At 39.8% G+C, this 11,778-nt stretch overlaps 1 long non-coding RNA gene across 2 annotated transcripts; it reads right to left on the reverse strand.

Annotated features, from left to right (window-relative positions):
- Nucleotides 1-1,747: 1,747 nt before the first annotated feature.
- LOC124102082 (uncharacterized) lies at nucleotides 1,748-9,263 on the reverse strand. Of its 2 annotated transcripts, none has more exons than XR_006854802.2 (4): nucleotides 8,845-9,263; nucleotides 4,431-4,589; nucleotides 4,179-4,347; nucleotides 1,748-3,748 (listed from the first exon to the last, which is right to left on the reverse strand). It is a non-coding gene; the product is annotated as an uncharacterized LOC124102082 (long non-coding RNA). The 2 variants fall into 2 exon arrangements; XR_006854801.2 differs by having other exon boundaries at nucleotides 4,179-4,330; nucleotides 8,845-9,241.
- Between the last annotated feature and the right edge of the window lie 2,515 nt (nucleotides 9,264-11,778).

Below are 11,778 nucleotides of genomic sequence, written 5' to 3' on the forward strand. Positions count from 1 at the left end.
GCTCTTTTAAGGTCTTCAGGGAATAGTCCAAGAAGGGCAATAGCTGGGTCAAATGGTAGTTCCATTCCCAGCTTTCCCAGGAATCTCCATACTGCTTTCCAGATTGGCCGCACCAGTTTGCAGTCCCACCAGCAATGTACAAGTGTACCCTTTTCCCCACATCCTCTCCAGCACTTGTTGTTGTTTGACTTCATAATGGCTGCCAATCTTACTGGAGTGAGATGGTATCTTCGGGTGGTTTTGATTTGCATTTCTCTGACTGCTAGAGATGGTGAGCATTTTTTCATGTACTTGTTGATTGATTGTATGTCCTCCTCTGAGAAGTGTCTGTTCAGGTCTTTGGCCCATTTGTTGATTGGGTTATTTGTTTTCTTATTGTTTAATTTTTTGAGTTCTTTGTATACTCTGGATATTAGGGCTCTATCTGAAGTGTGAGGAGTAAAAATTTGTTCCCATGATGTAGGCTCCCTATTTACCTCTTTTATTGTTTCTCTTGCTGAGAGAAAACTTTTCAGTTTAAGTAAGTCCCATTTGTTGATTTTTGTTATCAACTTTCATCAGAAAACTCGACTTCATTATTTCCTCTAGCCTATAAAATGAAATATTTCTATCACGCCAATTTTGCCGATAAGAAAATTGATCAAACAGCTATTAAGCAGAAGAGCAAGGATTTAGTGCCAATACTAACTGCCTCCATCATGGAGACCTAATATTTGTGCTGCGTTGTCTCCTCGTGTGGAGAAGGTCTGTATGTGGTCCAGGTTGACCTGGGTGAGGCATTTTCTTGAGGGAGCCATGAGAATATGGTTGGATCAAAAAGCCAGAATTATGTCAAATCAAAGTCAAGCACGTGCAAAAGTGAACGAGGTCAGCAGCCCCGGCTTTATCCTAATCAGCACTGTTAGTTCTAGCTACTGCTTCTGTTCAGTGAGGTGTTTTCTATTGAATTTGGCACCTAGATCCTTCAAAGTAAATGATCTGACCACAGATAACATTCCTTCTTAGGAGGTCCTCAGGAGTTCCCTTCAAACTTGAGCCAGGAGAGCCCTGTCACACTGTTCTCCCATGGGAGCACCTGGAGTTTGGAAAGAATTCCCACCAAAAGATTTATAGAACTAATAAACATTTAAAATCGACATCATTGTGTACCCTTCTCATTATTTTTTCAATATGTTAGTATTAATTGTAGTCTCCTTAAACTTTGTTTTAGAAGCTACGAGTCTTTTTAAGGTTTTTTTAAAAAATCTGCTGTACCCGTGAGCTTAGATATGCATTTAACAAAAATATATTTAAATGAAAATGCTCCTTCATCTAGTGTAGAAAAGATAATATTATCCTGAATAATAGTCTGCATGTGCTTTCCCAGTTAGATGACCAAATCCCCTGAGTAAGCACTATCTTGAATTTTGTATTATTTATTTTTTTAATAATTTTATTATTTATGTCCATAAATAAAATGTTCATTAGTATTTATGCTTTTATTAGTACATTATAGTTATTCACTAGTTTTACATGAATTTATTACAGTTTATTAGTTTTATTCATTATTAGTATTCATTATTTTTAAATTTCTATAAGTAAAATAATAACACATATTGCTTTTTAACTTGTTATATATGACAGCAGAATGCATTACAATTCATACTACACATATAGAGCACAAGTTTCATATCTCTGGTTGTCTTCATACATGTATTTAGGGTAACGATGTCCGTCTCAGTCCACCGAGTTGTAAAATGATAAAACATAGTGTTTTGTTTCTTGCATTTTAAGCTCAGCATTAAGCTTTTCTTAAAAGCACAAAGATAATTTTTTCTTAGTTCATTATAGATACACATGATATTGGGGGTTCATTTTGACATAATTATACAAACATGGAACATGATTGGCTCCGATTCAGTTCCAAGCACTTGCCCTTTCCTGCCCCTCTTCCCTCCCCTGTTTCCTTCCCTCTACTCATCTTACTTCCATTTATTTATGTTTTTAAAACCTTAGTACATCATGGGTTTACATAAAGGAGAAATTCACTGTGGTATCTTCACATATGCACATGGGAAAGTTTGGTCACTTCATTCCACTGTCCTCCCTTAATCCATCTTTACTCTTTCCCCTGAAATCACCTTCCTATATTGTACTCATCTTTTTTCTATATTCATGGAATTCCCCCCTCCCTCTCCCTCCCTCCCTCCCTCTCTCTCTCTCTCTCTCTCTCTCTCTCTCTCTCTCTCTCTCTCCCCACCCTTATTTTGGTCTAGCTCCTGCATGTGAGAGAAATCATTCAACCCTTGACTTTCTGTGCCTGGGTTAGTTTTACTCAGCATGATATTCTCCAGTTCCATCCCTTTACCAGCAAATTCCATCACTTCATTCTTCTTTATGATGAAGTAAAATGCCATTGTATTAATATACCCCATTTTCTTTTCCATCTGTTTGTTGATGGGTACCTAGGCTAGTTCCATAGCTTGGCTATTATGAATTGTGCTGCCATAAGCATTGATGCGGCTGCATTCCTATAGTATAGTGTTTTTGGATCTTTGGGATATATGCCAAGGAATGGGATAGCTGGGTCGTATAATGATTTTGCTCCTAGTTTTTTGAGGCATCTTCATACTGCTTTTCAGAGTTGTTGTATAATTTGTAGTCCCACCGACAATATATGAGTATGCCTTTTTCCCCACATGCTCATCAACATTTATTATTACTTATATTCCCAATAATTGCCATTCTGACTGGTGAGAAGAAAACTGAATTTAATTTTTATTTGAAAACTGAATTTAATTTTGATTTGCATTTCCTTGTGTTATAGTTTGGGTATTAGCTATTCCCCCAAACCTCTCTAATGTGAGACAATGTGAGGAAGTTTACAGGTGAAATGATTGGGTTATGAAAATTTTAACTTAATCCTTGGATTAATCCACTGGAACAGATTAACTGGGTGGTAACTGTAGGCAGGTTTGGTCTTGCTGGAGGAGGTGGTCTCTGGGGGTTGCCTTTGGGGTATATATTTTGTCCTTGTTGAGCAGAAGTCACTCTCTGCTTTCTGGTAGCCATGTCCTGAGCCACTTTCTTCCACCACATTTTTCTTGCATGATGTTCTGCCACATCTTGGACAAGGAGCAATGGAGTGGCCATCTATGAACTGAGACCTCTAAAACTGTGAGACCTCTAAAACTTTTCCTCCCCTAAATTGTTCTTGTCAGTTCTTTTGGTCACAGCAGCAAAACAAAACAAAACAAAAACAAACACATAAACAAAAAACCTGATTAAAACACCCTGATTGATAGAGATATTGAACATTTCTTCATATATTTATTGACCATTTGTATTTCTTCTTTTTTAATGTTTTTTTATTAGCTACACATGACAATTCATACACGTATTTCTTCTTTTGAGAAGAATTTCTTTAGTTCTTTTGCCCATTTATTAATTGGGGCTATTTTTGGTGTTAAGTTTTTTGTGTTCTTCGTATATTCTGTATATTAATCATGAACACAAGTCCATTCATGATAATAGCAAAGAGAATGAAAGCTACAAAATACTGTTGAAAGAAACTTTAAAAGACAAATCCATGTTCATGGATTGAAAAACTTCATGTTTTTAAAATGTTTAGGGAGAGAAATGGCAGATTGGAGGAAGAATACACTTCTAGGAGTTTCTCAGCATCACTTAGGGAGTGGGAAGACTGCTCCTCGGTGAGGGGGGTTACCAGGTGAACTCACTGAAACTTGAGAGAGGTCTGTAAAAGAAACTATAGAGACACAAAGAGTCAGAAACTTTGAAGAGAATGTAAGAAATAATACATTAGCAATGATCCATCTTGTCAGGTGGTGGCCACTGAGGGGCTGGGGGAGACTACACAGTGTGACAGCAGTGTGCAGAATAAGAACAAATAAAAAAAATTGGCTTCAGGGAACCTATGGATATGAGAGGGAGACTGATCTTAATGAACACAGAATTGGTGGGGAAAGTGGTTCAGTGGGCCAGATAGCTTGGAGGGAACTGAGGTCACTGGCCCAGAAAATGACCATGAGTATGGCCTGGGAGCTGTGCATAAATGCTGCTTGGAAATGAGCAGAGACAGATCAGGAACATGAAAAGGAAGCGGCCAGCAGTCTCATATTGTGACCAGCAAGGTGTGCTGAACCAGAGTCACTGAAGTAGGCACTAATAGTATTTACCTGCTCATAGAGGCTCTGGCTACGAAGAGGAGAAAGCTCCCTTGTTGCTGGTCCCATAAGAGCCAATGGAAAGACATGCAGTGACCACACAGGAGCTTCTGCCCTCTAGGTGGATACTGGATAATTCACATTCACAGCAGGGAAGGTGAAACCTGTGGAGGGTTATGGGCTAAAGGTGAATTTTAGACAGCCAGCAGAGACCACTGGCATCTTCCCAGGAATGGGGGCATGGATCAAATCTCAAACACCCACCTAAAGAGTTCCAAAGGTTCCTCAAAGTCTAAACCCCAACGACTGGAGCATCCAGGTCAGAAGTCTGCCTCACCCACTGCAGGACTGCACCATTCACCAGCACTTCCCAACTCTTCTCCCCTGTGCTGAGAGTCGGGAAGCTGAGATTACTGCACCCAGCTGGCAGGGAGGAGCGGAATGAAAAGACATTAGACCTAATAATCCCCAGCTCTTGACCAACAGCTACAGAGCCAACAGTAAATATAAACAAGGAAAATCCATTCCTGCCAACGTTTTCCACAACCACAGCAGAAACAAGACCTTTATTTTTCATTAAGATTTTTCCTCTCTTTTTTTTCTTTTTCTTTATTGCTTTTCCCTCACATTCCCATTTTATCCATGTTTTCTTCTTTGTTTTTAAATTTTAACACTTAAAACATTTTTCAAACATCATTTCTTCATATTGGATTATATTTTTACTTTTTTATACCATGCATGATTTTTGTGAGAGTGCATGTGGATGTGTGTGAGTGTGTGTGTGTGTGTGTGTGTGTGTGTGTGATAGTGTGTGTGACAGCGTATTCTCACTGTGCATCTAGGTTTGAAAAAAAAAAATATATATATATATATACACACACACACACACATACACATTCATATAATTTACTTTCACATAATTGTTTCTTTTGGCAGTTGTTTCTTATTTGGCCTTGATTTGACAGGTGGTTTATACTTAGACCAGAATTTGAGTTTTTTAAATGTTACATTTGCTGGTTTGTTCATACCAAGGTTTTTGTTCCCCTAATCTCCCCTTCTTCACTCTACTCCCCCATCAACAGCTAAATTTCCCCATTCCCTTTTCCTCCCTTCTTCTCTTCCCCCGCTCTCCCCTTTCTCTCATTGTATTACATTCAATTAATTTTTATTCCTTCCTTATAGCTGACAATCTGACTTTCCTCTGATATTTTAAAAATATTTCAAACTTTCTTTTGCCTTCATACCTTATTTTCTCTTTACTTAAGAATCTGTAATGGGCTCAAGCGGTAGCGCGCTCGCCTGCCATGCGTGCGGCCCGGTTCAATCCTCAGCACCACATACAAACAAAGATGTTGTGTATGCCAAAAACTAAAAAATAAATATTAAAAAATTCTCTCTCTCTCTCTCTCTCTCAAAAAAAAAAATCTGTAATCCCACTAAATAACAGAATTATATAGCTTATATAATTCCCACCCCCATTTAAGTTTTTGTGATTATTCATATAGTGCATGACACCTGGTGTTGAAGGCCTGATCTCCTCACATTTTTTACAACTGTTGGTACTAATGTTAAATGCTGACCCCACCATTACTATAGAGGTGGTAATTAATATTACAGATATGAAAAATAGATATTAGACATTGATCTTAAGGCTGTACACTTGTTGCTATTCCTGGCTTCCCCTTCACACTAAGAGATGCTTAAAACTACTTGGATCACAAAATAGAGAATCTGCTGTTGATAAATACTCCAGAGCCAAGCAAAAATTAATCTCACCCATAATCTAGCCACACACCAGAGCCTTAACATTACTTCAACTGGTCAAACTGGGGAGACAAAATCCCTAAACTGACAACCAGACCCCAAGGAATAACAGCCAGAGAGAGACCTCGGGTCCCAACCCTTGACATCTACTCATATATCTAAAACAGAGAGAAGTCACAAAACAAAAAATAACAATAATAATAACTAGTCAAAGAGGCTTGCATATGAAAGAGGAAGGGGGACCTTGTTTCAAATGATAAGCAAAGTCAAGACCTCTGAAAATAATAGAAAACAGGCAAACAAATTCCCTCCCACCCCAAATTTGTAATCCCCCAACAAAGATTACACAGATATGGAAGCCTATAAAATATTGAAGAAAGATCACAAGAAAATTGATTATTAAAATGTTCAATGAACTAATCAAGAGCTAAGGAATGAATTTAGAGAGCAACATTTCAATTAAAAAAATAGAAATATTGAAAAGAAAGCAATCAGAACTCTGGAAACAAAAGAAACAATGAATCAATTTAAAAATTCACTTGAAAGCATCAACAATAGATTAGATTGCACAGAAAATAGAAATTCAGTCCTCAAAGACAGAAGTTAAGCCCTTGAAGACAGGGTGTGTGTACTTGAGAACACAATATGCAGTAAAGGGAAAAAATGATATAACATGATCAGAATATCAAGAACTCTGGGACAAAAAGACCAAACCAGAGCGTCACTGGACCAGAAGGAAACATGGAGACACAAGCTAATGGCATTAAGAATACTATCAATGAGATAGTAACACAAAACTTTCCCCGTATCAGAGATGAGCCAGATATCCACATACAGAAGTATATAGGATGCCAAATGGATCAGAAAAGAAAACACACCATAATCAAAATGTCTAGCACAGAAAATAACTACAGAATATTAAAAGCTTCAAGATAAAAACATCAGGTCACATTTGGAGGCAAACTAATAAGGCTCATGTCTGAGTTCTCAATTCAGACCCTAAAATCCAAGAGGGCCTAGAATGAGATATTCTAAACTCTAAAAGAAAACAATTGCCAGAAATAAAAACTTTCCATGACAAGGATAAACTAAAAGAATTCATAAGTACCAACCCAGCACTACAAAGAACACTCATAGATACACTGCACACAGAAAAACCCCCAAATAAATCCCAAACTCCCAAGTGGATGAAGGCCAATATAAAAGTAATCAACTAAATGAGAATAAAGACAATTAAATATAGCAAAAAATCAAACTGGCAGGAAACTACAGACACATACCCATACCAACACTGAAGATAAATGCTCTAAACTCCCCAACTAAAAGACAGAAATTAGCAGAATGGATCGAAAACAATATTAACCTATATACTATTTGCAAGAGACTCGTCTCATAGGTGAAGACACTCACAGATTAAAGGGAAAAAGGACTGAAAAAAAATCTATGCAAATGGAGTCTGAAAACAAGTCAGAGTAATTTTTCTCATATCTGACAAAGCAGATTTCAAGAAAAAATTAATCAGAAGAGACAAAGAAGGCCACTACATCCTGGTAAAGGGAACAATCCAACAAGAAATACAATGATGATAAATGTATATGCCCCAAATGTCAATGCATCCAACTACACACACAGACAAATACTTCTTGACATTAAATCTCAGATAGACCCTAATACAGTAACACTGGGTGATTTCAACACACCCTTATCATCAGTAGACAGGTCATCAAAACAAAATCAATAATGATATTTCCAACCTAAACAACACTACAAATCAAATGAGCCTAATAGGCATCAACAGAATATTTCACCCCCAAATAGCTGAATTTACTTTCTCAACAACTAATGAAAGCTTTTTCAAAAGAGAACATATGCTAGGTCACACAATAAGTTTGGAAAATGCAAAAATTTTGATGCAATTCCATGTGTTCTGTCATGGCATAATGGAATGAAACTAGAAATCAACAGCAAGAAAAATAGTAGAAAACACATAGACACATGGAAATTGAACAATACCCTTTTAAATGAAGAATGCGTCAAAGAAAAAATGAGAGAAGAAAACAAGAAATTCGTATAGAAAAGAAATGAGAACAGACATTAACAAATAGAGAGATTTCAAATAAATAATCTGATGCTCCATCTCAAGGCCTTGAAAAGAAAAAACAATCTAATACCAAAGTCAGCAGAAGACAGGAAACCACTAAAAAAGAGTCCAAGTTAATGGAATTGAGAATAAAAAAAACAGTACATAGGATCAAGCAACAGAGAATAGGTTCTTTGAAAAGATAAATAAGACTGATAAACCCTTAGCTGAACTAACATAATGAAAGACAAGACCCAAATAAACAAAATTAGAAATTTTTAAAAAATGAAATAATACCACACTTTTAAAATTCAGAGAATCATTAGAAACTATTTTGAAAATTTACACTACAATGAACTGGAAAATCTAAAAGACTTTGACAAATATATATGACATGCCCAATTGAACCAGTAAGATATAGAAACTCTAAGCAGACAAGTATCAAGTACTGAAATTGAAACAACAATTAAAAGCCTTCCAACAAAGAAAAGCCCAGGACAGGATACATTCTCAGTTGAGTTCTACCAGACCTTTAAAAAAGAACAAACACCAGTCTTCCTCAAATTATTACATGAAATTGAAAGTGAGGGAACACTCCCAAATACATTCTATGAAACCAGTACCACCCTGATACCAAAGCACATCAAGATACATCAAGAAAAGAAAACTGCAGACTAGTATTCCTGGTGATCATAGAGGCAAAAATCATTAATAAAATATTAGCAAACCACATTTAAAAAATACATCAAGAAGATAATACACAGTTATGAAGTGAGTTTCACCTCAGGGATGCAAAGTTGCTTTAACACACATAAAGCAATAAATGTAACTCACCACTTAAATAGAATTAGGGACAAGAATCACATGATTATCTCAATAGATGCAGAAAAGGCCTTCAATAAAATACAGCACCCATTCATATTAAAATGCTGGGAATAGAAGAAATTCACCTCAGTATTATAAAGGCTATTTATGAGAAACCCAAAGCCATCATTATACTGAATGGAGAAAAACTGAAAGCATTTTCTCTATAATCAGGAAAAAGATAAGGATTTTCACTCTCACCACTTAATATAATTCTCATAACACTAGCTAGAGCAATCAGGCAACAGAAGAAAGTGAAAGGGAAACAAATAGAAAAAGAAGAATTCAAACAATCTCTGTTTGCTGGTTCTGTATCTAGAACCGCTCTCCCTATAAAACAAAAATCCACCAGGAGACTTCTAGAGCTGACAAATTTAACAAAGTGGCAGAATACAAGATCAATAGCCAGGTGTCCCTCAGAAGCTCACGTGTGAGACAATGCAAGAAAGTGCAAAGATGAAATGATTCCATAATATGAGGCTTAACCAAATCAGAGCATTTAATTAATCCCCATAGGGATTAACTTGGTGATAAATCTAGGCAGGATGTGGCCAGAGGAGGTGGGTCATTGGTGGCATGCCTTTGGGGTTTGTAGTTTGTTCTTGTTGAGCAGAACTGTCTCTCTGCTTTCTAGTGCCATGTCCCCACATGCTTTCCATTGCCACACACTTCTGCAACATTATTCTGTCTCATCTCAGGCTTCAAGAAATAGATTTGGCCATCTATGGACTGAGATCTCGAAACCTTGAGCCCCCAGATAAGTTTTTCCTCCTCTAATTAATTGTTCTTATCAGGTTCAATATCTTTTACTGAGGAAGAAATCAGGAAAACCATCTAATTCACACACACACACGCACCCATATTTGGGAATCAACCTAACCAAGGAGGTAAAAGGGATCTACAATGAGAATTATAGAATACTGACTGTTTAGGAAGATGGCCGCTGCGTATGGGGGTTGCTGAAGTGCTGAGCGTGGTGCTCAGAGCAGCGGCTTTAATAGAGATTTCACACAGTCTGTTAGAGCTCCTTTCACCGTTAATCTGTAGCAGACCACTTTGCCAAGCAGCAGGAAGAACAAAGAAATCAAAAAAGAGACGCTTGGCTCCCGGACGCTTGGCTGCTCAGAGCCGCGGGCGCTTTGCTCCCATCTGCTTCCTCTTTCGCTTCGCTCCAGGCAGAGAAGCTGAATGTGTAATCAGCAGTGGATTGTAAGTACCCGAGGCAAAGAAAGCTCAGTGCGCCCCGCCTTTTTTTCTTTTTTTTTCTTTTTTTTGAATATTTTTTATACAGGGAGAGTTTGTGGATTGGGATTGTTGGCGGGGCTGTGGTTTCTGTGCCGAAAATCCACTCCGTGGGAGCCGCCATTTGCTTTCTGCTTGCTGTCTTGATGGCTCTGTATACATTGTCCAGCAGCAGCATCTAGAGGTTGGAGCTGGGCTGCGTGCCGAGCCCTGTCCTCCGAAGGCTGGACTGCAGCCTCGAGCGCCTCGGTGGCCTGTTTGCCGCTGCACCTTCGGGCAGAGCCTGCTCTGGGGTCGTTCTGCACCCCCCTGCCAGGAGACCCGTGCTCCGGAGGAGGGGGATGGAGAGCCGCGGCGGCAGCCGCTTGGGCCCCAGGGGCCGGGCACCGGGCTGAAGAGCTGCGGAGGCCAGGGCGGCTCTGCTACGGTCACAGATGATCGCGGCGCTGGTGAGCGCGGCCCAGAGACGGAGGCGACGGCGGCAGGGTTTCATTTCTAGAAATCTGGACTGGAAACAGAAGCAGCAGTTTGTATAATCCCAAGAACTTGCTTATGCCAGGAAGCTGTAAGGGCAACATGAATATCATTGAGGAGATCTAACATGGTGGCAGGCGCAGAGAGATCAAGTCTCTGACATCTTCAACTGCGCGGGCATAGGGAGCCGTAAACTGTCTAAATGCTGTTTGCTCAGGATCACTAGGCAATGCTGAGCTGACATGGATCTGGGGTGTACAGGCTGGGCCCCTCAGAACACACACACAGAGCCCGAATCGGAGGCAATTAAGCTCCGGTTCGCCGGCTTCGTGTGACTCAGCACTAACGATCCCGCTGAAATAATTGGCCGGCCCTTAGGAACTTACAGAGGTAAAAGCCAACCGAGCCTTCATAGGCAGTGGCCACAGGACTGAAACGGGGATTGGGAGAGACAGTCAGGACCCACCCGTTGCATTGGTCACCCGGCAAAGGGAACGAACAGTCACCATTTGCATGGGATACCACCATGGCAGAGAAATGGCGTCACGGGCGGAGGAGATAACTGCATTGAAACCAGCGCGACAGGTGTGTAATCCCCTAGTCATCTCTCTCCACACAGCAGGGAAACCTTAAGGGCCACTCCCAGCTCTCCTGTGAACGCAATAACCAGACCCAGGGAATCAGGAGTGGCGCGGGACTCGTGGCGCGGAACTCCCGACTACTGCTCCCACCAGTGCTGACAACTGAGGTCTCTTGCACCAGCTACCGGGGGCGTGGCTACAGGAGGGCAAGCAAATTCGCTGGGGGATCTCAGCCCCAAGCTCTACAAACTTGGGTCTCAGGGAGGCAAACAGGGAGAGTGAGCCCAGGTGTTCATGAAAACAGGGCTCCCAAAAGCAGCAGACCTGGCGTGTAGCCAGTATTGTGGTGAGCGCCACAGGTGAGCATGGCCTGGCTTGAGGAAACACAAGACAAGGCCCTAGACACTCAGGATTGGAGACCCGCCCAGTCTAGGAGAAAGAGCTGCTGCACAGTGAATGGTTGCCACCTATTGAGAGGAGAAGCTTGGCCCAGTGGGCACAGCTCCACCTACTGGAAGAGAAGTTAATAGAACTCTAGGACTGCATTTATTATTATTATTATTATTATCATTTTTTTTCTTTTTCTTTTTTTTTCTTCTTTTTCTTT

Source organism: Marmota monax, unplaced genomic scaffold, assembly GCF_021218885.2.
Source record: "Marmota monax isolate L192 unplaced genomic scaffold, Marmota_monax_Labrador192_F-V1.1 WCK01_AAM20220418_F8-fsc01049, whole genome shotgun sequence".
In the NCBI taxonomy this organism is placed as follows: domain Eukaryota; kingdom Metazoa; phylum Chordata; class Mammalia; order Rodentia; family Sciuridae; genus Marmota; species Marmota monax.